This window comes from Neofelis nebulosa, chromosome 7 (assembly GCF_028018385.1).
Source record: "Neofelis nebulosa isolate mNeoNeb1 chromosome 7, mNeoNeb1.pri, whole genome shotgun sequence".
In the NCBI taxonomy this organism is placed as follows: Eukaryota; Metazoa; Chordata; class Mammalia; order Carnivora; family Felidae; genus Neofelis; species Neofelis nebulosa.
In genome coordinates, this window is record NC_080788.1 from 86,329,906 (window position 1) to 86,355,962 (window position 26,057).

General features: G+C 36.1%; 1 long non-coding RNA gene across 1 annotated transcript in view; it reads left to right on the forward strand.

Annotated features, from left to right (window-relative positions):
* The window catches only part of LOC131517108 (uncharacterized), a 34,272-nt gene extending 8,803 nt beyond the window's left edge, over positions 1–25,469 (forward strand). The window contains exons 2-3 of the long non-coding RNA XR_009264398.1: positions 7,727–7,862; positions 24,731–25,469. This is a non-coding gene — a long non-coding RNA (uncharacterized LOC131517108). The remainder of the gene's footprint in view (positions 1–7,726; positions 7,863–24,730) is intronic.
* Positions 25,470–26,057: the final 588 nt, after the last annotated feature.

Sequence of the window (26,057 nt, forward strand, 5' to 3'; positions counted from 1 at the left end):
GTGATGCCTCTTGCTTTGGTTTTCTTTTTCAACATTACTTTGACTATTCAGCATCTTTTATACATCAAGAAGGCTTGTGTGGTGGGGCACCTGGGTGGCTCAGTCAGTTAAGCATCTGACTTTGGCTTAGGTCATGATCTCATGATTTGTGAGTTCAAGCCCCATGTTGGGCTCTGTGCTGTCATCTCAGAGCCTGGAGCCTGCTTTGGATTCTGTGTCTCCCTCTCTCTCTGTCTCTCCTCCACTCACTCTCTCTCTCTCTCTCTCTCTCAAAAATAAACATTAAAAAAAAGAAGGCTAGTGTGGCTGCAATAAAACAAGCATGAAGAAAAGCATTAGAATATGAAATCAGAGATGTTGAGGGGCCATATTATGGAGGGTCTTGTAGCCTATATAAGAACTTTGGATTTTACTTTAAGCAAGGTGAGAAATCACTCGATTTAAGTAGAGAAATAATGATTATACTGATGGGTAAAGAACAGATTATGTGTTCATTGGAGAGGGCGCAAGTAATGATGGAAGCAGGGAGACTTGTTAGTAGATTATCAAGGTAATCCAATTGAAGAGTGATGGTGGCTCAGATCTGAGTGGTAATAGCAAACATAATGGAAATACTTGGAATTTGATGTATTGTAAAATTAGAACCCAGGGGATTTGATTTTGAATTGGGTATAAGATGTGAGAAAAAGAGAAGAGTCAAGGATGACTCCAAAATTTCTGACATGGAGCAACTGTAAGGTTGATAAGTAATCTTAGAAAACATGGAACAGTTGATATGGTAAAGGCTACAGAAAAGATCAGGTGTAGTGGGGGAGGTACTATTTTATATAGGGTATATATAGAAATGGCTTTATTAAGATAAGATGTCTTTTGAGCAGAAAAATGATGGTCTTTAATCCAATTTGAGTTTATTTTTGTGTATGGTATAAGAAAGTGGTCCAGTTTCATTCTTTTGCATGTAGCTGTCCAGTTTTCCCTATACTGTTTGTTGAAGAGACTATATATCTTTTTCCCATTGGGTATTCTTTCTTGCTTTGTTGAAGAGTAATCTATATGTCTGTTTTTGTCCCAGTCAGAACTATACTATTTTGATTACTACAGCTTTGTAATATAACTTGGAGTCTGGAATTGTGATGCCCCAGCTTTTCTTTTCTTTTTGAAGATTACTGTGGCTATTCAGGGTCTTTTGTGGTTCCATACAAATTTTAGGATTGTGTATCCTGACTCTGAAAAATGCTGTTGGTATTTTGATAGAGATTGCATTAAATGTATAGATTGCTTTGGGTAATAAGCATTTTAACAATATTTATTCTTCCAATCCATGAACATGGATGTCTTTGCATTTCTTTGTGTCATCTTCAGTATCTTTCATCAGTGTTTTATAGTTTTCAGAGTACAAGTCTTTCAGCTCTTTGGGTAGGTTTATTCCTAGGTATCTTGTTCCTTTTGGTGCACTTGTAAATTAGATTGTTTTCTTAATTTCTCTCTCTGTCTCTCTTTTTTTTTTTTTTTTTTTTTTTTTGCTGTTTCATTATTGGTGTATAGAAATGCAACAGATTTCTGTTGATTGATTTTCTATGCTACTTTACTGAATTCATCAATCAGTTCTAGCATTTTTTTGGTACAGTCTTTCAGGTTTTCTATATATAGTATCATGTCATCTGTAAATAGTGAAAGTTTTACTTCTTCCTTACCAGTTTGGATGTCTTACATTTCTTTTTGTTGTCTAATTGCTGTGGCTAGGACTTCTAGTATTATGTTGAATAAACGTGGTGAGAGTGGACATCCTGGTCTTATTCCTGACCTTTGGGGAAAGGCTCTCAGTGTTTCCTCATTAAGGATGATGTTAGCTGTGTCCTACTTTGTTGAGGGCTTTTTATCATGAATGGATGTTGTACTTGCCAAATGCTTTTTCTGTGTCTATTGAAGTGATCGTGTAGTCCTTATTCTTTCTCTTATTGATATGATGTATCATATTGATTTGTGAGCTACATTTGCATCCCAGGGATAAATCCCACTTGATTGTGAATGATTTTTTTAATGTATTGTTGGATTTGTTCTGCTAGTGTTTTATTGAGGATTCTTGCATTGATATTCATCAGAGATATTGGCCTATAGTTCTTTTATTTTGTGGTGTCTTTATCTGGTTTTGGTCTCAGGATGATGCTGGCCTCATAAAATGCATCTGGAAGATTTTCTTCCTCTTTTATTTTTTGGAATAGTTTGAGAATAGGTATTAAATCTTCTTTATATGTTTGGTTGAATTTGCCTGTGAAGCCATCTGGTCCTGGACTTTGTTTGTGGGAAGTTTATTGATAACTGATTCAATTTCTTTGTCTCTTCAAAATTTCTATTTCTTCCTGTTTCAGTTTTGAGAGGTTATATGTTTCTAGGAATTTACCCATTTCTTCTAAGTTGTCCAATTTTTTGGCATATAGTTTTTCATATATTCTCTCATAATCCTTTGTATATTTGTTGTGTTGATTGTTATTTCCCCTCTTTCATTTCTGATTTTATTTATTTGGGTCCTTTTCTTTAAAAGTCTGGCTAAAGGTTTATCAATTTTATTGTTTTTTTCAAAGAACCAGTTCCTGATTTCATTGATCTGTTCTATTATTTTTTAGTTTCTGTATCATTTATTTCTGCTCTAATCTTTATTATTTGCTTACTTCTGCTGATTTTAGGTTTTGTTTGTTGTTGTATTTTTTCTAACTCCTTTATGTATAAGATTAAGTTGTTTATTTGATATTATTCTTGCTTCTTCATGTAGACCTGTATTGCTATAAATTCCCCTCTTAGACCTGCTTTTGCTGCATCCCAAAGGTTTTGCATCATTGTGTTTTCATTTTCATTTGTTTCCATGTGCTTTTTCATTTCTTCTTTTATTTCCTGGTTGACCCATTCATTGTTTAGTAGCATGTTATTTAATCTCTATATATGTGTGGTCTTTCCAGATTTTTTCTTGTGGTTGACTTGTGGTTGAGTTTCATAGCATTGTGGTCAGAAAAGATGCATGGCATGACTTTTATCTTCTTTAATTTGTTGAGGCTTTTTTTTAATGACCTAATATGTGATTTGTAATTTTAATGACCTAATATGTGCACTTGAAAAGAATGTGTATTCTACTCTTTTAGGGTGGAATGTTCTGAATATATCTGTTAAATCCATTTGGTCCAGTGTGTCATTCAAAGCCATTGTTTCCCAGTTGATTTTTCATTTAGATGATCTGTTCGTTGATGTAAGTGGAGTATTAAAGTCTTCTATTATTATTGTATTATCATTTCTACTTCCTTTTGTTTGTTAATAGTTTATGTATTTGGATACTCCATTTTGGGTGCATAAATATTTACAATTGTTAAATCTTCTTGTTGGATTATGCCCTTTATTATTATGTAGTGTCCTTCTTTGTCTCTTGTTATAGTCTTTGTTTTAAAGTCTAGTTTGTCAGGTATAAGTATTGCTACTCCAGCTCTCTTTTGACATCCACTTGCATGATGTATTTCTATCCCCTCACTTTTAATCTGCAGGTATATTTAGGTCTAAAATGAGTATCTTGTAGGCTGCATATTGATGGGTCTTTTTGTTCTTAATCCATTTTGTCACCCTAGGTCTTTTAATTGGAATATTTAGTCTATTTGCATTCATAGTAATTATTCATAGATATGTATTTATTGACATTTGATTACTCATTTTGTGGTTGTTTCTGAGGATTTTTCACGGATCATCTCCTATCTTTCTCTCTTTCATGGTTTGCTGGATTTCTTTAATGATATATTTGAATTTCTTTCTCTTTATTCTTTGCATATTTATTGGTGGTTTTTTATTTGTGGTTATATAACATCTATATATAGCAGTTTGTAGTAAGTTGATGGTCATTTAAGTTTGAGCCAATTCTTTACTCTTTTCCTTCCCACATTTTAGGTATATAAGGTGTCATATTACACCTTTTTATTCTGTGAGTTCGTTGACTCATTTTTTAAAGAAATCTTTATTTCTACTGTATTTGTGTTTCCTACCTTCATACTGTCACTTTTGAGCTTTCCTTTCCACTCAAAGTGTCCTTTTAAATGTTTCTTGTAGGGCTGGTTTAGTAGTCATGAACTCCTTTAGTTTTGTTTGTTTGGGAAACTCTTGATCTCTCCTATTCTGAATGATAGCTTTGCTGGATAGAGTATTATAGGCTACAGATTTTTTTTTCATTTTTCAACACTTTTAATGTATCATGCCAGTCTCTTCTGGCTTGGAAAGTTGCTGCTGAAAAATCCCCTGATAAAGTTATGGGATTATCCTTGTATGTTACTGTCTTCTTTTGTCTTGCTGCTTAAAAAGTTTTTTTTCTTTATCACTATATTTTCCCATTTTAATTACAATATGTCTTGGTGTGGATCTGCTTTTGTTGATTTTGTTGGAGGTTCTCTGTTCCTCCTAGATCTGGATATCTGTTTTTTTCCCAGATTAAGGAGGTTTCTTGCTATGATTTCTTCAAATAAATTTTCTTCTCCCTTTTCTCTTTTCTTCTTCTGGGACTCCTATAATATGAATGTTATTATGTTTGATGGAGTCACTAAGTTCCCTAAGTCTGTTCTCATTTTGCATGATTATTTTTTCTCTCTTTTGTTCAGCTTGATTGCTTTCCATTACTCTGTTTTCTAGGTCATTAATTTGTTCCTCTGCTTCTTCCAGCCTGCTGTTCATTGCATTAAGCATGTTTTTACTGCACTCTTCATCTCTGGTTCTTTTTTACCTCACTGATGTCTCCCACTCTTTTCTCAAGTCTATTGAGTATCTTTATGATTATTGCTTTAAGTACTCCATCAGGCATGTTACTTATACCTGTTTCACTTGGATCTCTGGCTATGGCCTTGTCCTTTCCTTTCATTTAGGATAAATTTCTCTGTGTTCTCATTTTGTCTAAATCTCTGTGCCTGTTTCTCTGTGTTAGGAGAGTCAACTATATTGCCTGTTCTTGAGAGTAACGGCCTCATGAAGAAGAGGTCCTGTAGTGTCTTGCTATGTATTGTCCCTTATTCCCTAGGGCTTGGCACTTCCGGGAATGTCTCCAATGTGTACTGCATGTGCTCTGCTTTTGTGTCCTAGCTGCTTTATCCTTTGGGCTGGTCATTTGCAGAGGTTCTCCTTACCTGCTGTGAGCAGTGATGGGTTCCTGGCCTGACTGTGGTGCATTTTAACTAGGTGTGCTCTTGTCTGCTTATAAAATGAGACCTGTTGCCATGCTGTGGAAACTGAGGCTCCACAAAACTCTCAGGATGGGAGACACAGTGTTGGTAGGGCCTGTCTTCTGGGGGAGGGTCCCACTGTGTTGGGACTGAGGCAAGTGTGACTGGTTTCAAAGGAAGGTTCCAAAAGAGCATGGTGGTGTTTGGGCTTAGTGTAAGCAAGTGAAGTAGTAAGTGTGAGTGCTGTGCTGGTTCCTGTAGGTGGCCCTGTGGTTATGCTGAGGGACAGGCGAAGGAAATGGTGCCTGCTAGTTCCTTGGCTCTCAGAGGGATCTCTCCATGAATGCTGCCTCTCTGGCACACACTCCAAGATGAGCAAATAACCTTGCCACTCAGGTGTTCTTCAGATCACTATTTCTAAGTTGTGTATCCAGGGGCTGTTTGTCTTGCCTTTTCTCCAAGAGGAGCACCAATGCCTCTGGGCTCTCCTCAAGCCAAGCCTGCTGACCTTTAGGAACTACAATCTTTAAGCCCTGCTGGTGACAAGAACTCACAAAATTCAATCTGTCTAGCTTTCCAAGACAATATCTATGGGGATTTGTTTTCCCCATACACTCCCCTGTGTGTTCGTCTGAGGCTCCCTCTCCACTGCAGTGGCACTCTCCATTTCTCTCCCACACCATGTCTCTGTACTTCCTACCTTCTTCAGTGTGGCCTCTTCTCTGCCTTTAGTTGTGGAGTTTGTTCTGCCAGTCTTCAGGTCAATTTCTGAGATATTTAGGATGATTTGATAGTTATCCAGTTGTATTCGTGGGACAAGGTGAGCCTAGGGCCCTCCTATTCTGCTGCCATCTTCCCTTAAGGAAAAACTTGTGAAATGCTTCCTTGAGCAAAATTTTGAAATGTTTTATGCAGAAATGTATCAAAAGGGTGTTAGGCATACAGGAAAAAGAGGTAGTTAATGGCAGAAGAATCATTAGAAAAACTGAGATTTAGAGATCTCATAGATGAAAAATTAGAAACATTTTTTTTTAATGGAGAGAAGATAGTTGGATTCTGGTTAAGGACTGTATGTGAGAGTACATACACTAACAATATCTGCTTAACCACAAGGAGCTCTATGTCTAGTTCTGCTTGATTATGAAATATTATCTAAAACTGGTGCTTTCTTCAGAACCAAATGCTTTTTAAGTATTTGACAAGATTGTTAGAGAAAGGGCTTGTATTTTAAGACTCCCAGAATTATTATTAAAAAGTTATTCCTTATAGATCTATTTAGTCCCTAAGAGGGTGTTACATTTTGTTATTTAATCCATGTATGAGTATTTTACTTCCAGGGCTCATCTGCTCTGACCAAATCCATAGAGAGGCTCGTGATATAAAATAAGAATGCCATAATAATGTTTCCATTAGTAAGTGGATGCTTTATATCTTCTGTAAAATGGTAATTTTATAGTATAATGCTGGAAATATTTTTTAAACATTAACATTTATTAAATACTAATTTTATTGCTATAAAGACAGATATGGTTAAAAATAGCCACTCACTTTTCCCACTTTGAAATATATATGCTAATTTATTTCCTTCTTTTAAAAGAACTAAGGGGGCATCTGGGTGGCTCTGTCAATTGAGCATCTGACCCTTGATTTTGGCTAGGTCATGATCTCGTGGTTCCATGGGTTCGTGCCCCACATCTGGCTCTGGGCTGTCAGTGCAGAGCCTGCTTGGGATTCTTTCTCTTCCCCTTTCTCTCTGCCCCTTCCCAATTTGTGCTGTTTCTGTCTCTCTCTCAAAATAAATAAATACTTAAAAAAAATAAAAGAACTAAGCACAAAGTATGAAGTGGGAAGTATTTAGGCATTTGACAAATATGACTTCTTGAAATATTCAGGTTATGTATGAACATGAGGAATCTTTCTAATAAAAGGGCAGTTTATTTGTTTGTATCCAGTAGTATTTATAAAACAAAATATATAAATTCAATAATTTATCTAAGCTATCTCTTTCAAAATGGAAAGCCAATATATTTGCTGTTTGATTGAGAGAGAGGAGAAGTGGTGGGGAAAGGAGGAAGTGGAGTTAGAGACTATACACAAGGTCATCATGTTTGGGTTAGGAGTTGTGGTAGATTATAGAAATGACCACAGATTCTTCCCATTCCTGTAAACATGTCCCTTTGCAATGTCACCTTTCAAATCCTCTAACAAAAGTTGGTATCTACTCTGTCTTGAAGCTGGGTGTTTGCCCTCTTGCTACATTTTAAGGGGGTTTACCCTCTTGCTACACTTGAAGCTCATAGATCACCCGTATGCTGAAGGTATGAGAGGCTGTGTTGAGGAGACCCAAGGTGCCGCAGCCAATAATCTGTCAGGATCTGGCCAACAGCCCAATAACCACCAGTCATGTAACTGAGGCCATCCTTGAACATCCAGCCAGCTTACCTGCCAGTTGATGAAAGAAGAAAGAGAGGCATTATATGTTGATGAAGGTGTTAAACAATTAATAGTATATACTATTTATATCTTTTTTGCTGGCCATTCTTCCTCAGAGGCCCATAGGCAACAGCCATGGTACCCATCTAGAATAGCCTGATCCTGAGCCCCACTTCCACAAGCTTGGCAACAGCTTTGTGGCTCAACCAGATAGCACAGAAGATCTGAAGACCCAAGGCCCAGCAAGCCAAGGTAGGCCACATTGCCCTGTGCCTCGTGTCTGGGCCCATCCAGCCTATAGTGAGGTGAAGGCTGGCAGGGGCTTTGGTTTGTGAGTTAAGGGTGGCTGGAATTCACAAGAAAGTGGCATGGACCATTAGGATCTCAGTGGATCCAAGAAAGTGGAACAAGTCCACAGAGTCTCTGTAGGCAAACATGTGGCCCCTGAAGGAGTACCACTCCAAAATCATTCTCTTACCCAAGAAGCCCTCAGCTCCCAAGAAGGGAGACAGCTCTGTTTAAAAACTCAAATTGGCCACCCAGCTGATAGGACCAGTCATGCCCATACAGAATGTCTACAAGACGGAGAAGGCCAGAGTCATCTCAGAGAACTACAATGGTTCACCAGCATTTGCATGACTCATGCCAATGCCAAGCTCGTTGGCAAAAAGGACCAAGGAAGCTGAAAAACAGGATGTTGAAAAGGAAAAAGGAAAAAATAAAATGCCATTGGCAACTTGTGATAAAAAGTACATATATATTTCTAAAATTGTATGCAGTTAACAGCACAACCTCAAAAATATAAAGCACACGTTGACAAAACCAAAAAGAAAAACAGGAAAAAAAGAAAAATCTACAATCATAAAAAAATTTTTTAACACACTGATAGGAAAACTGAAGAATAAAAAAAATAAAATTTGAATATACCAATTATAAACTGACTTAACGGATATCTATAAAGCACTTATTCAGCAACTATAGGATATATCTTCCCAAACCTCCTCTTAGCAAAATTGACCTTGTGCGTGGCTGTAAAACGAGTCTCAACACACTTCAAGGATTAAAATCATATAAAGTATGTTCTTTTACATAGTAGAATCAAGTCAGAAATGAGAACTATAAAGATAAGTTTATTTTTTTCTAAATTTTTATAATGTTTATTTAATTTTTTGAGAGACTAAGTATGAGTGGGGGAGGGGCAGAGAGAGGGAGACACAGATTCTGAAACAGGCTCCAGGTTCTGAGCTGTCAGCACAGAGCCCAACGCGGGTCTTGAACCCACAAACTGAGAGATCATGACATGAACCAAAGTTGGATGTTTAACCGGCTGAGCCAATCAGGTGCCCCTAAAGATAAGTTTAAAATCCAATAGGATAAGGAATAAACCACAGTAGAAGTTAGAAAACATTTTAATTTAATAATATTGAAAACATTACATTTGAAAAATTGTCCAATGCAACTTAAATAACATGTCAAAAGAAATTTATAGTCTTACTTGCATATATATATATATATATATATTAGAAAAGAAGATCTGAAAATCCATGATCTATGTACCCATCCCAAGAAGTTAGAAAGAGACAGCAAATTAAACCTAGAAAAGAGAAGGAAGAGATGATAAAGACAAGAATAGAAAGTAAGGGAACATTTTACAGAAAATCAGTAAAACCAGAAGTTAGTTCTTAGAAAACACTAATAAAATTGACAAATCCTTAGCAAAATCATCATGAAAAAAGAAAGTATTAAATACCAATATGAGGAATATCTCAACAAATTCTAAAGACATTTAAAAAATAATAGGAGTTTAGCCATAGAGAATAGCTGATGCTAGACTTGTCCTCCTGCCATAAATAAGCAACTAGGAAATTGGGTATAATTTATGATGCTGCTCTGTTGAGACATTGGACTACGGATAGCACAATACTGTGATCCTGGAGTGAAGAAATACAAACAAGGTGAACCCCATGATCACCCTGCTCTCTGACTGGAGAGCCTTTCCAGATTGCAGCATAGGAAACGGCAAACAGAACAGAGCGCAGAGATCCCAACTGGGAGACCAAGATTAAAGTTCAGGGAGTCTAATAAGGCAGCTGGAATGGGTGGGGCAGAGTATATCAGGGAGAAGGGAAGTGTGCAAATAAATAGTTCCAGATGTCTAGTTCTTAAGTGTGTTGCTGAATGCTAAACTGAGCTTGAATAAAGTAAAACTCTATGGGGCAGGGTAAAGAACTACCAGGATGTTGTAAACTGAATAATTCCCATTGCTCACATAGGCTTAGGAGATGTTCAAATTCTGACTGGCTCAGTTAGCTCTTCAGAGTATTCTACCAAGCCTTCACGGAGGAAGTAATGCTAATTCTACACAATCTCTTCTAGAAAATAGAAGAGGGAACACTTCCTAACTCATTTTATGAGATTAGCATCATCCTAATACCAAAACCAGAGACCTCATAAGGAAAGAAAATTATAGACCAATAACCTTCATGAACATAGAGACAAGAATTCTCAATAGACATCATTATGTATGGATCAAATTATAAGGAATTACAAAAAAAACTAAAACTAATGATTGTCTTTAGCAAAACAGAGAATGCAAAGTCAATTTACAAAAACTGCATGTGTGTGTGTATAAATAGGTAGATAGGCATACATAATACTTACATATGTAATACATGTGATGCATACACACACACACACACCCCACAGTGGAAAATAATATTTTTAAAATAATTTACAAGAGCATCAAACAATATGAAAGACTTGGAAATAAATTTAACAAAATATGTGAAAGACCTGTACACAGAAAAGACATTAATTAAAGAAGTCCTAAATAAATAGGTACACCATTTTCGTGGATTAGAAAAATCAATATTTGTAAGATCTCAGTCCTTCTTAAATAGATTGATATTTCCAATACAATTCTAATAAAAATTCCAGCAGTCCTTTCCAATGGAAATTGACAGATTGATTCTACAATGTGTGTGGAAATGCAAAGGATCTGGAATAGCCATATGATTTTGAAAATTAAGAACAAAGTTGAAGGACTTACAATATCCAATTTCAAGACTTTCTATGAAGCTGCAGTAAACAAGACAGAATGGAATTTGTGTAAAGATAGAATATAGATTAAGGATAAAGTAGGGAGTTAGAAATTGACTTATACATGTATGGTCCACTGCTGTTTGATAAAGGTGGCAAGGTAATTCAATTTGGGACAGGACAGTTTTTTCTAGTAAATGGGGCTAGAAACAGAATATCCAGGTGGAGAAATAACAAATCTTGACCCTTAACTCATTTCATATGTAAAATTATCTAAAAATGGACCTAAACATCAGATATGAAATTGTAGACCTTTGAGAAGAAAACATGGAAGAATGTCTTCATGTTTTGGGGTAGCCAAAGATTTCTTAGATAGAATACAAAATACATACAAGAAGAAATTAATAAATTGGTCTTCAAAATTTTTTCAAAATTTTTTACCGACACTGTTAAGGAAATGAAAAGGCAAACTACGGACTGTCAAATTATTTGCTATGCATATAACTAACAAAGGTCTTATATTCAAGATGTATTAAGAACTGCATAACTCAATAAAAACAAAAAACCCAATAAAAATCAAGCAAAAATTTAAGAAAAAAAATTTAATGTTTATTTTTGAGAGAGAGCATGAGCGAGGGAGGGGCAGAGAGTAAAGAAGACACAGAATCTGAAGCAGGCTCCAGGCTCTGAGCTGTCAGCACAGAGCCCAATGCGAGGCTCAAACTCATGAACCTCAAGATCATGACTTGAGCCAAAGTCAGATGCTTAACTGACTGAGCCACCGAGGTGCCCAAAAATTAAGCAAAATTTTAGACAGTTCATAAGAGAAGGAATGACCAAAAAACACAAGAAAAGATGTTCAAAACCATTAGTCATTAAGGATATGCAAATTAAAATCACATTGAACTATCACTACACACCTACTAGAATGTCTAAAATTTAAAAGATTGGCAGGAGCAAGTCTTGGTGTAAATATGAAACTTTCATGCATTGCTCTTGGGAATGTAAAGTCACACAACCACCTTAAAAAATAGTTTGGCAGTTTAATATATAGTTAGACATTCTTTTAGTGTACGACTCGGCAAATCCATTTATAGGTATTTACCCAAAAGGAATGAGTATATGTTCTCACAAAGACTTGTACACAAACGATGATAGCCACTTTATTATAATAGCATAATAGCCAAAACCTGGAAACAACCCAGAACAAATTAAATATGGAATATTCAGGCAATGTAATCCTACTGAACAATTTAAAAAACCAAACTACTGATACATGAAACAACATGGATGAGCTCCAAAAACATGCTGAAAGAACAAAGCCAGACATAACATAGTATATATTGCATGATTGCTCTTCTAGAAAATTCTAACATGAACAAAAATAATCAATAATAGCAGAAATAAGATCAATGGTTATTGGTGACCTGGAGGTGAGGGTGTGGGTTGGTAGTGATTACAAAAGGAAATGAATAAATATTGAATGTTTAACATTTAAACATTGAATTTAAATTTAATGTTAAATAAACGTTGTTTATTTCTCTTTATTTAATAAATTTAAACATTGTTTAACATTGAACATCTAAGAAAAGAAGGCTTTTAGGAAACACTTCTAAGGAAATTGAAAATTGAAAAGCTTTCCACAAAGAACCTACAGGCCTAGAGGGTCAATTTTTCCAAATATTTAAGGAAAAAATAAGATAAATCTTGCATTTCTTCTAGAGAATAGGATGTGAGAGAGTTCTTTCTAATTATTTTATGTCCTCAGCATTATTTTGATATCAGCACCTCCAGAATCATTAAAGAATAAACAAAACATGAAATAGAATAAAGAGTACAGAATAAGAAAGAGATGACACTTGTCACTTGTTTCATGTTAGATATTTCTTACTGCTGAGTAAATTTTTTTTTAATTTTTAAAAAAATGTTTATTTTTGAGAGAAAGAGAGAGAGAGGGTGTGAGGAGTCGGGGAGGGGCAGAGAGAAGGAGACACAGAATCCAAAGCAGGCTCCAGGCTCTGAGCTGTCAGCACAGAGCCCATCTCAGGGCTCAAACCCATGAAGCACAAGATCATGACCTGAGCTGAAGTCAGATGCTTAACTGACTGAGCCACCCAGGCACCCCCTTGCTGAGTAAATTTAATATCAATGTATATGGAATATATACACGTATATATGTATATATACCATGTGTGTATAGAATATAAGTACATATTCTATATGTGTATATATCCATATATAGTCATCATGTCTAATTCAGAATATATGCACAAATCAATTCTATGTAGATCTTTTGAAAGATTAACAGATTTTATATCTTAGAATAGTGTTTCATATTTTAGTTTTCTGCATTTTACAGAAAAATAGACAGTGTAGAGAATTCTCATATACTCCCTCTTCTCTGCTCACAGCTTCTCCTAGTTTTAACAGTTGGTCAACCAGTATGGATATATTTTTTAAAACTAAAGTTCACAGTTTACATTAGGGTTCTTTTGATGCTGGACAGTTCTATGAGTTTTGTACATAAAGTCATGTATCCATCATTACATAATCGTACAGACTGGTTTCACTGCCCTAAAGTACCCTTGTGCTTCATCTATTAATCCCTCCCATCCCATTCCATGAATCTCTGGCAACCACTGATTATTTTTAAATTTTTATTTATTTTTTAAATTCTAGTATAATTATCATGCAATGTTATATTCATTTCAGGTATACAATATAGTGATTCAAAATTCTGTACATTACTCAGTGCTCATCACAATAAGTGTACCCTTAATCCCCTTCACCTGTTTCATCCGTCACCGCCGCCCCATCTCCCCTCTGGCAACCACCAGTTTGTACTCTACTTAGGAGTCTCTTTTGTTTGTTTGTTTGTTTTTAATTTGTTCATTTGTTTTGTTTCTTAAATTCCACAGTGAAATCATATGGTATTTGTCTTTCTCTGACTTATTTCTCTCAGCATTATTCACTCTAGATCCATCCTGTGGTGTTGAAAATGGCAAGATTTCATTCTTTTTTATGGCTGAGTAATATTGTGTATATGTTATACATATACATATACCACATCTTCTTTGTCCATTCATCTACCAATGAACATTTGGGTTGCTTCCATATCTATTGGGAATAGTGCTACACTAAGCATAGAGGTGCATATACCTTTTCAAATCAGTGTTATCATTTTCTTTGAATAAATACCCAGTGGTATAATTACTGGATCATATGGTAATTCCATTTTTAATTCTTTGAAGAACCTTCATACTGTTTTCCACAGTGGCTGCACCAGTTTGCATTCCCCCCAACAGTGCATGAAGGTTCTCTCTTCTCCACATTCTCACCAACACTTTTTATCTCTTGTGTTTTTGATGTTAGCCATTCTGAGAGGTGTGAGGTGATATCTCATTGTGGTTTTGATTTGCATTTCCCTGGTGATGAGTGATGTTGAGCATCTTTTTTATGTGTCTGTTGACCATCTGTATGTCTTCTTTGGGAAAAGGTCTGTTCTGCCCATTTTTTAAATTGGATTATTTTGTGTTTGCTATTGGGTTGTATAAGTTCTTTATATTTTTTGTATATTAACCCCTTATTGGATATATCATTTGCAAATATCTTCTTCCATTCCATGGGCTTTTTCTTTGTTGATGGTTCCCTTCACTATGCAAAAGCTTTTTATTTTGATTTATTCCCAATAGTTTAATTTTGCTTTTGTTTCTTTTGCCAAAGGCGACATGTGTAGAAAAACGTTTCTTTCTTTTTTAAAAAATGTTTATCTATTTTGGGAGAGAGAGTGAGAGAGACCTCAGGGGGGTGGGCAGAGAGAGGGAGAGAGACAGAATTCCAGGAAGGCTACATACATGCTGTCAGCACAGAGCCCGATGCAGGGCTTGATCTCACAAACCTTGAGACCATGACCTGACCAAAAATCAAGAGTCAGATGCTCAACGAACTAAGCCACCCAGAGGCCCTGAAATATGTTTCTAAGACTGATGTCAAGATTACTGCCTATGTTTTCTTGTAGGAATTTTATGGTTTCAGGTCTCACATTAAGTCCTTAATCCATTTTGAGTTTATTTTTACGTATGATGTAAGAAAGTGGTCCAGGGGCACCTGGGTGACTCAGTCGGTTAAGCATCCAGTTAAACATCTGAGTCTTGATTTTGGCTCACATCATGATCTCAGGGTCATGAGATTGAGACCCGCGTTGGGCTCCATGCTGAGCATGGAGCCTGCTTAAGTTTCTCTCTCTCCCCATCTTTCTGCCCCTCCTCTGGTCGGTCTCTCTCTTTCTCTCTCTCAAAAAAACAAAAACAAAAACAAAAAAACATTAAAAAAAAAAAAAAGAAAGTAGTCCAGTTTCATTCTTTTGCATGTAGCTGACATTTTTTCTGGCACCATTTCTTAATAAGACTGTCTTTTTCCCATTGTATACTCTCGCCTCCTTTGTTGTAGATTAACTGACCATATAGTCATGTGTTTATTTAGGGCTCTCTATTGATTTATGTGTCTGTTTTTGTGCCAGTACCATACTGTTTTGATTACTATAGCTTTGTAATATTTCTTGAAATCTGAGATTGTGATACTTCCAGGTTTGTTCTTTAAGTTTGTTTTGCTATTTATGGTCTTCTGTGGTTCCATACAGATTTTAGGATTGTTTTTTCTAGTTCTGTGAAAAATGCTTTTGGTGTTTTGATAGAGATTGCATTAAATATATAGATTGCTTTGGGTAGTATGGATATAATATTGGTTTTTCTAATCTGTGAACATGGAATATCTTTCTACCTGTTTGTGTCATATTCAATTTCTTTCATCAGTGTTTTATGGTTTTCATAGTTCAGATCTTTCTCTTCCCTGGTTAGGTTTATTTTTAGGGATTTTATTCTTTTTGGTGCAGCTGTAAATGGGATTGTATTCATAGACTGCTATATGCTTAGGATTATATATAGACCTCATAGTAACCACAAATAAAAAACCTATAATTGATATAAAAAAATAAAGAGAAAAAAATCCAGATATATCACTAAAGAAAGCCAGCAAACCATGAAAGAGAACAGGAGTAGAAAGGAACAGAGAAGAACTACAAAATCAATTGTAAACCAAGTAACAAAATGGTAAGAAGTAAATGCCTACCAATAATTACTTTGAATGTAAATGGACTAAACACTCCAATCAAAAGACATAAGGTGGGGCACCTGGGTGGCTCTGTTGGTTAAGCATCTGACTCTTGATTTCTGCTCATGTCATGATCTCACAGTTTGTGAGTTCGAGCCTTGTGTCAGTCTCCATACTGACAATGCAGAGTCTGCTTAGGATCCTTTCTCTTTCTCCCTTTCTTTCTCTGCCTGTCTCTCTCAAATAAATAAATAAATAAATAAATAAATAAATAAATAAACAAACAAACAAACAAACAGACACAGACATAGGGTGACTGAATGGATATAAAAGCAAGACCCGACTGTATGCTGCCTACAAGAGACTCATTTTAGACCTAAAGACACCTGCAGATTGAAAGTGAGGGGATAGAGATACATCTATCATGCAAATGAATGCAAAAAGAAATCTGGGGTAGCAGTACTTACATAGAACAAAATAGAGTTTAAAACAAAGACCATAATAGGAGATAGAAGGACACTATATAATTGTAAGCTGAACAGTCCAAAAAGAAGATGTAACAATTGTAAATGTTTATTCACCCAACATGGAAGCACCCAAATACATAAAGCAACTATTAACAAACATAAAGGAAGAAATTGATAGTGATGCAATAATAGTTGGGGACTTTAACACCCCACTTTCATCAGTGGATATATCATCCAGATGGAATATTAACAAGGAAACTGTTTTTGAATGACACATTGGGCCAGGTAGACCTAACTGATATATTTAGAACATTTCATCAAAAGGCAGTGGAATACACATGCTTTCAAAGTGTACATGGAACATTTTCCAGAATTTATATTAATAACTGGTGTTTTTTGGACTTTGTTGGTTCTTCTTTTTCTAGCTCTGTTAGGTGGAAGGGTTAGGTTGTTTATTTGAGATTTTTCTTTCTTCTTGAGGTAGACCTATATTGCAATAATGTTCCCTCCTAGAATAGCTTTTGCTTCATCCCAGAGATTTTGGACCATTGTGTTTTCATTTTCACTTGTCTCCATGTATTTATTTTTATTTTTTCTTAGAGTTTCTATTTCTCTGCTTACATTATCTGTAAATTCTTGCATGTTGTTCACTTTTCCTGTTAGAGCTCTTAACATACTAATCATAGTTATTTTTTTTTTTTTAATTTTTTTTTCAACGTTTTTTATTTATTTTTGGGACAGAGAGAGACAGAGCATGAACGGGGGAGGGGCAGAGAGAGAGGGAGACACAGAATCGGAAACAGGCTCCAGGCTCCGGGCCATCAGCCCAGAGCCCGACGCGGGGCTCGAACTCACGGACCGCGAGATCGTGACCTGGCTGAAGTCGGACGCTTAACCGACTGCGCCACCCAGGCGCCCCTTTTTTTTTTTTTTTTTTCTAATCATAGTTATTTTAAATACTAGCCTGATAATTCTAAAATCATGTCAAATCTGAGTCTGCTGCAAAGCTTTTTGTGTCTATTCAAACTATGATTTTTTTTCCCATTAGTATGCCTTTTGATTTTTTGTTGAGAACCAGACAGAATGTATTGACTGGGCAAGAGGAACCGTGGTATATAGGTCTTTAGTATGAAATTTTGTTTATCTGGCTAGAAGTTAGACTATGGCTACAGGTATCAGAGGCTTCAGGTTCTTCTAGTATCTTGTTTTTGTTTCCTCTGTGTATTTGGGTTTTCCTAGTAACTTCTTAAATAGTCTGTGTCTTGCAGCTGTCTTAGTTGTAATCCTTTGTTATTTATCCTGGAGCTCTGTTGATATGATGGTAAGATATTAGGAAGGGAAAATGTTCTGTTATCTCATAACTGTGTGTAGACACACACACACACACACACACACTTACATAAATTATACATATATATTTATGTATTTTGGCAAGAGTCCCTGGGCTGTGACTTTCAGAACAGTCTCTTGGGGTTCCTCCCTGCTCCCCACCCCCACTATGTGAGACTGAGAGACTAGCCGAGGGTTGCATTGGCTAATTGTCCTTGCCCTGGTAAAATAAGGCTTTTGCAAAGTAGTTTCCCTTGGGAGCTGGCTTTATTACAGAGACTAGAAAGAGAAATAGAATGCTGTAGGCACATTTCAAAATGGATAACTTCCCCGTGTGTATATTTCAAAAAGATTACTTTTCCTCCTCTCCATGCTGGAAGCAAGAGGCGATTTTTCTCACTCACTATGACAACCTGATGGGTCTCTTGAAGGTAAAACTTATGAAAGTATTGGAGTCTCCCTAAGGCTGGGCCCTCTGATGTTTTTAACTTTCAAGCTAGTTCATACTGGGTGTCCAGCAATTTGTCAATTACAATTTAAGCATCCCTATGGGTGCTGGCTTCAGACAGTAGCTTCTGCTCCTGATAAGTGGTGAATTTCTGTATTTGCCTGTCTCCAGTTTTTGAGGAAATGGTTTGCTCTGTGACCAGAACTTTCTTACGAATCTAAGGAGAGTTACTGATTTTTTGTTTGTTCAGGTTTCTTCTTGCTGTGAGGACAGGAGTGATGACTTCCAAACTTTTCACATCCAAAGAGTGAAAACCCAAAGCCTTCTACATAGAATTTAGAACTAAATATGAAAAATGGAACTTCTGTAGTAATCACATATAAATGTATCTTCATCACTTGAGGCAGACAGATATTCTTATACAGGTCCAAAAAAAGCACTAATTATAAAGGAAAAGGTGGATAAGTTGGACTTCATTAAAACTTAAAACTTCTTTTCATCAGTGGACATCTTTGAGATGGTGAAAATACAACTCAGAGTAGGAAAAGGTATTGACAGTACTAATAGTTTTGGCAGTACAAAGATTAACATCCAGCATGAAGAACTCCGGTACCCAAGACTTACATTCAGATTATGAGAGGAACTCCTACAAGTCAAAAAGAAAAAGACAGCCCACTTTTTAAAATGGACTAAGATCTTGACCAGGTACTTCTCAAAGCGGATACCCAGGTAAAAGAAAATCTTATTAAATGTTACTCAAAATAAAGATTGCCTTAGGAACAGTGTGCGGGTTGGATTGGGAAGAGGTAAGAATGAAGGATCAGGAGTCATTAGCAATAGCCAGGTGAGATGTGAAGAGGGCCTGAACTAAGGTAGTGTGGTTAGAGAGGAAGTTGGTACAGTTAGCTGAAATCAGGAGTGCAAGAAGAATAGCAGGTTTGGCTGACTGTGTATGTGTACGTAGGCTTAGTTTGAAACATGTCGGGATTGGGCGCCTTTGGGATACCCAGGTAGAAATGTCTCATAAACCGGTCAAATGTCTAATTTCAACATTTGTGGTTGTCATTTGATTGTTTAGCTCAACAAGGCTCAATAAAGTGAGTCAGCAAACGAAATCATTTTACCTCTAATACCTTCCTTTACATAAGAATCTCTTATATCATATAAATAAGAAACAAGTGCCTTAACGAATATCGTGCTCTCCACCAGTGCTTTATCCCACTTAAGGTGAATTTTCATGGCACAAATTTCCCCCTCAGAAAAAAGGTACAAATTCTTGCAAGAACTCTGTAAGAGGTGAAGATTAAATGACCAAAGGATGTAATTACCTTATCATTAAAGATTCTGGAGTTTACAATTATACTGTTGGAGCTCCAAGGTAATTATATGACTAAGAAATATTTTTCCTACTTATCTATCTATACACCCAGTGTGAATCAACGGAAAAGATACGAGACAGAAGAGAGAATCCTTTATAACAATTTGGGATTACACAGTAAAAACTTTCCTTTATCAAGAAAACCTAATCAGATGATGATATACAAACTACTTTAGATGTATAAGTATCTGGTTGTTACCTCAACTCCCCAGGAGTTCATGAGTGGCTCTCCTAATATTATTTTTTTATGTATCATTGGTCGTTAAATTGCAGTCATTTGTAGCATGAGACAATCTGAATAGACCCATTGTCCTTAGATGACACAGGAATAAACAATATAGTAATAATTAAAGAAGTCCATATTCAACCCATCTGCACAGTTGACCCTGACAGATCTTTTTTTTTTTTTTTTAATGTTTATTCATTTTTGAGAGAGAGAGCAGAGACAGAGAAGGGCACAGAGAAGGGCAGAGAGAGGGAGACACAGAATGTGAAGCAGGCTCCAGGCTCCAGTCTGTCAGCACAGAGCCTGACGCAGGGCTCAAACTCATGGACTGCAAGATCATGACCTGAGCTGAAGTCCGATGCTTAACCCACTGAGCCACTCAGGTGCCCAAGTCTGCCAGATCTTATTGTTAGATTTGCTTGATTGAAAATCTCTTCCTCTCTTTCTTTGTCCCCTACACAACTTCACAATAGACTTGGAATCCCTGGGCTACTCCACTATCATTCAGGGCTTGGTTATTGAATTGTATGACCAAACTGTCAGTGAAAGCAATTTGTATTCCTACACAGTTCACAGTCCATTTATAACAAATCACCTTTTTTTTTTTGTTAGGATATTATCACTATCCCTACTTTAGCCAAAATGCTAATAAAGAAATTACATCATTTCTAAGACCATGCTGTCAGTCAATCAGTAATGGAGTTTGGACCGGTACTGGGAACATCTAGGTACTGATTCAAGACCACATCAGTTCTCCAACAGAAATGTTTTTAAACTTAGCAAAATTTCAGTAAATTATGAATGATGGAATTTTTTTCTTTTTGAAGAAAAATTTAACAATCTTTACATAAATAGCTGCTTAAGAATTGAAAAATGAAACAAGTTTAAAACCTCTAAAGCATAAGTGCTGTCTTAGGTTTTGTTGTATAAATTGATTGAAATATAAAATAAAAATAAACCTAAGTGGGGAGGAATTAGAAGGGGACAGAAATGTTTTTAAACTTAGTAAAATTTCAGTAAATTATGAATGATGGAATTTTTTCTTTTTGAAGAAAAATTTAACAATCTTTACATAAATAGCTGCTTAAGAATTGAAAAATGAAACAAGTTTAAAACCTCTAAAGCATAAGTGCTTGTCTTAGGTTTTGTTGTATAAATTGATTGAAATATAAAATAAAAATAAGCCTAAGTGGGGAGGAATTAGAAGGGGACATTATAGAATATGTCACTTGCCCCCATATATTTCTTGCTTTTCTGATCAAGTTAGAATTTTCAGCTTTTTTTTTGGTACCTTTTCCTTATGGAATCCAGCCTCAACAGTGAAAAGTGGAAAAAGCAATTTTGACACCCAGTGTAGAAAGGAAGGAAGGAAGAACAAAGGAAAAAGGGTGCTAGGAAAGGAAAGAAGAAGGGAGGAAAGAAAGAAGGCAGGGAGAGCAGCAGGAAGAAAGGATAGAAGGAGGGAAGGGAAATCTAGACGTAAAATATAACAGGAATGGGCTAACTTCCAAAAGATAAGGCCACATAGGCTGAAATCCTATTTGGGCTCTGATTTTAGAGGAATTCTGCCCATACCTAGAGGGACTTTTGACTAAAACCTGTGAAATCTAATATTCTGTTATGAATGTTTAATGATATCAGGAGTTTTATCAATGTATTCAAGGTCAAGAAATGTTTCTTTTAAAAATATAAGGATATGAATCCTCCTTTGTCAAACTCATTAACAGAAAATGATATCTTTATTATTTGCCAGTGGATTCCAATCAATTATTATCTAATGCAAAAATAATCCTAGGAGCTAAGATTAAATATTATTTAAATCATGGAACCAAGCCCTATAGTCAGACATGACCTCAATAATGCAAATGTATTTGTGAATAGCTGGGAAGACAAATTCATTTACAAAAACAGACAGTGTCAGGAGAAGATTAAAATATATATGCACCACATAGATGAAATAATTGTAATCAGGACAGTGGAATTACCACAATTGGAGAATTTCACTGAATAGCTGAATTTCATGTATAACACAATCAAATTTTCTGCCTCATTCAGTCTCACCAGTGTTCATTTCCTAGATGTTCTGATTAACTTAAACTGTGGTTAATTGAACACGGAAATTTCCAGAAAACTATAGACAAGAACAATTTTCTATGGACAATTTCTACCTATACTTGTAAGACTTAGAGGCCATATAGATAGAATGAGATAGGCGAGATGAATTATATTTTTACTAAATGTCTGTCTGGAACTAAGAGATTTTATTTGTGAGGACGTAAAGGAAGGAGCTATAAAAATACTAAGGTTAAAGCATTTATTTGAAAAGAGGAATATAAATAGTTATGAATGAATTTCATTGTTCATTGGTAGAAAATATTTTAGACAATTTCAAAGTTGCAGTCTTAAACTGAGCTTGCATTCATATGTTATTTTATAAAGGGAATTTGCCATTCAAGTGCACTTTAAAAGCTAGTCATTCTTGGGGTGCCCGGGTGGCTCAGCCAGTTAAATGTCCGACTTCGGCTAAGGTCACTATCTCACAGTCCATGAGTTCAAGCCCTGTGTTGGGCTCTGTGCTGACGGCTGGTAGTCTGGAGCCTGCTTTGGATTCTGTGTCTCCCTCTCTCTCTCTGTTCCTCCCCTGTTCACACTCTGTCTCTGTCTCTTTCTCAAAATTAAATAAAGATTAAAAAAAATTTAAAGCTAGTCATTCTTTTCATCATGCTAAATTAGAAAATTTCAGTAAAAGGCTTTACATGGGTTAAAATTAGGAGTATAATTAAAAACAACTATCCTTACTTGGACACTTGTAGATTTATTGACTCTTAGTTTTCACATCTAGATGGATAATTAAAAAACACTGCTTACCTTAATCTGTACATTTCTCCATTATACCCTTTGTCCCCACTCCTTTAACTAAATTGCTCAGCAGTTTTGCATTGCTGCCAGTAGTCATCAGACAATATGTTCAGAATATAAACAACTGGAAGATGATATTTTCATAGTATTGGTATTTAATGTTGATGAAATTGATATCATAGGACAAGCCATTTCTTCAGGTGACATCGCATCTTACTTTGACCAGAATGTGGGACTAGTCCCAGTTATCTCACTCTATTACTAGAGCAATGTATTGGTAGTCATAGACTCACAGGGCTTAAAGGTCTATTAATTAAAGCTATCTTAAAGATGAATTCACCCAATCTTGAGTCTACGTAATGTCTACCAACCCTTGGTTACTATTATCATTTTAGTGCTGATGTTACTAATGTAAACATTTATCAGTATTTGTTATAGCATGCCCACATATGTTATCTTTTAATTCTTGTGACCATGAGCCATTGGCATGTTTTCCTGATTGGATTCAATCATCACTAGACACTCAAGAAAATCTGAATTGTTGAGACAGGGTTTGTGAGAACAGTCTGAGATCTGCCAGTATTATTGATAAGAGAGAACAGCAGCAAGATAAGAGATAGGACATTAAAGGTTGATAAGCCTTGATATCTACATCTGAAATAATTCTATAAAAGACATGAAAATATCAAATGTTAGAACTGGAAAGGGGCACCTGGGTGGCTCAGTCAGTTAAGCATCTGACTTCGGCTCAGGTCATGATCTCACGGTTCGTGAGTTTGAACTCCACATCGGGCTCTGTGCTGACAGCTCAGAGCCTGGAGCCTGCTTCAGATTCTGTGTCTCCCTCTCTCTCTGCCCCTTTCTCACTCATGCTCTGTCTCTCTCTCTCAAAAATAAATAAACACACACACACAAAGAAAGAAAAAGAAAAAAAAAAGAACTGGAAGTAACCTTGATCTGTCCAGGCTGATACTCTTATTGTACACGTAAGGAGCCACAGTGGATCACTGACTACTCCAAGATCACACAGCTAGTGAAGGAATATTCTCTGGGATACCAAGTCTAAAGCAGCATGGCTGGAAGTGGAGGGAGTAGAGAGCAGATGGAATAGTTCATAAGACTATGTTAAGACTGTGATGAAAGGACAGTGGAGGAAGCAGTGAAAAAACAATATGTGATGCTTGGAGAAGGTAGTCAAAGGGTAGTGTCTTTTTTATGTACACACTCCCACTACATCAAGCACAGCTGTCCCGCCCCAATGTTAGAATATAGAACAAACTACATGTTTTTCTGAAGTCCTGTGGTCTTTCTGTCTCTACTACCTCTTTAAGTGACTCAACAGTTGTGTGTGTGTGTGTGTGTGTGTGTGTCTGTGTGTGTGTGTGTGTGTGAATGCATGTGATTATTTCCATTTTGACCATTACCTTCATTTATTTACCCCCAGCATAACATAATTACAACAGATTGAGAGTTAACAAAAAATAAAAAAGAAAGAAAGAAATCCTGCAATATATGACAACTTGGATGAACCTTGAGGGTATTGTGCTAAGTACAATAAGCCAGTCACAGAACACTAGTGTTTCTTGACTTGATTGAATCATGTAAGCATGATTCTACTTATGTAAGTCATCTAAAATAGTCAAACTCATAGAAGCAGAGAATTGAATGGTGGTTTCCAGGAACTGGGGGGAAGGTGGGTGGAAATGGGGAACTGCTAATCAACAGGTATAAAGTTCTAGGGGTGCCTGGATGGCTCAGTCGGATAAGCGTCTGACTTCTGCTCAGGTCTTGATCTCATGGTTCGTGAGTTTGAGCCCCGCATCAGGCTCTTTGCTGACAGCACAGAGCCTTGCTTTGGATCCTCTGCTTCCCTCTCTCTCTGCCCCTCCCACCACCTCAAAACTAAACAAACATTAAAAAAAAAGTTATAACGTTTTAGTCATGCAAGATGAGTAAATTCTAGAGTTCTGTGTTTATAATTTACAATACTGTATTAAACACTTAAAAAATCTGTTTAAGAGGGTAGGTCTTATGTTAAGTGTTCTTATCACAATAAAATCATACATAAATAAACCAATCCCTTGCTTCTAATCTCAAAAAGCATTTATTTAAATTTAAGAATGAGTCAAAAAGAAAGACAGTTACCACAATTATTTAAAGAAAACTTGAAATGTTACAGGTACTTTACTGATTACCTGTCCCTTAAGTATAATGAAATAATTAGACAAGTATTTCCTATTTATTTTTCCTTTTTGATTTTTGTAGAAATTAATAGAATCTTTGAATATCTGGTAGCGGAAGATAATGAAACTAGTGATTTGGAGCAGTAGAAGAACTCACGGGATGAAGTTTCACATTTGGTGAGGCAAATAGAGTTTTTATAGGGCTTACTGCCTTTGAAAACTCTTGAAAATTTGCTTAGTGGTTTGTGACTCCTGAAACATATCAAACCTTGAAAAGCTATCAGTGAACAGGATGAGAAATTCTCTTTCAAATGCAGTTAGAGGCACTGTAAAAATGAGCAATTCTAAACCTACTGCACAATCAGAATTGCTCAAAGGAACTACCATCCCAAAAGGTTTGCATGTTTCTCTTATCAGTCAACCAAGATGAACGGTAAATTCAAGAAGTCTTATTATTATTGCTTTATCCATCTATCTGTTCCTCCATCTATTGTTCATGTATCCATCCAGTGTCTGTGGCATGCCTGATTTAATGCTAGGTGGTATGCTAAAGTATTTTAGGTACTGTAGAGCAACAGCATGCTCACAAATTTCCTTTGACTTTAGACTAAGTTCTTGATGCCTTTTCAGTAAAATATGCCACAGAGAATGTAATGACTAAACACAATCCTTCCAAAACAAAGCAGAATATGTGTGAATTATTAAGTCTTGGCTGTGTCTGAAGTTTTAGTTCTAAATGTTATAAATTGTTTTCATTTTAATGCAAGTAATACATTAATCCATTTAATTTGTTAACAATTCAAATATTCCTGGCAAAGCAAAAGTACTGTTTCCCAGCCCAAGTGTTTGATGTGTGTCCTTATAAATGGAAATGTATACATTTCCATAGTTTCTATGTCAGTAGACTCGTATGCATTGTTCTGCATCCAGCTTTTTGCACTTCATACATCTAGCGGATAATTCATTGCAGTCATCTGGAAAATCTCTCTGTAGCTACTAGGGAATGCATGTTTATCATTGGTTTAATAGTCACTTTCATGTGTCAGGCAGAAAGAGAAACTATAATATTCATCTTGTCTAATAGTTAATGTTGTGAGGCAACTGTGGAGGGATTGCCAATTTTCTGGTGGTTTTCTTTCTAAATTTATGCCCTTCTACTGAAGAGTTGAGAGTTAACATAGACAAAAATGTAAACACTGTTGCCTGTACAAGAAGGTTAAAATTGCAGTTTGCATGGTATAGTTACCATTGGGGAAAATACCATCTCAACTTTATAGTGTCTGACAAGTTGGGGTAGGATGGGCAGTTCATATCTTCTGGCTATAAATTCTAAGGTGATTGACAAGGGCTATACTGTATTCTCTATGTGGAATATAATGAGTTTCATGGTTGATTAGCTTTGTGGCTGA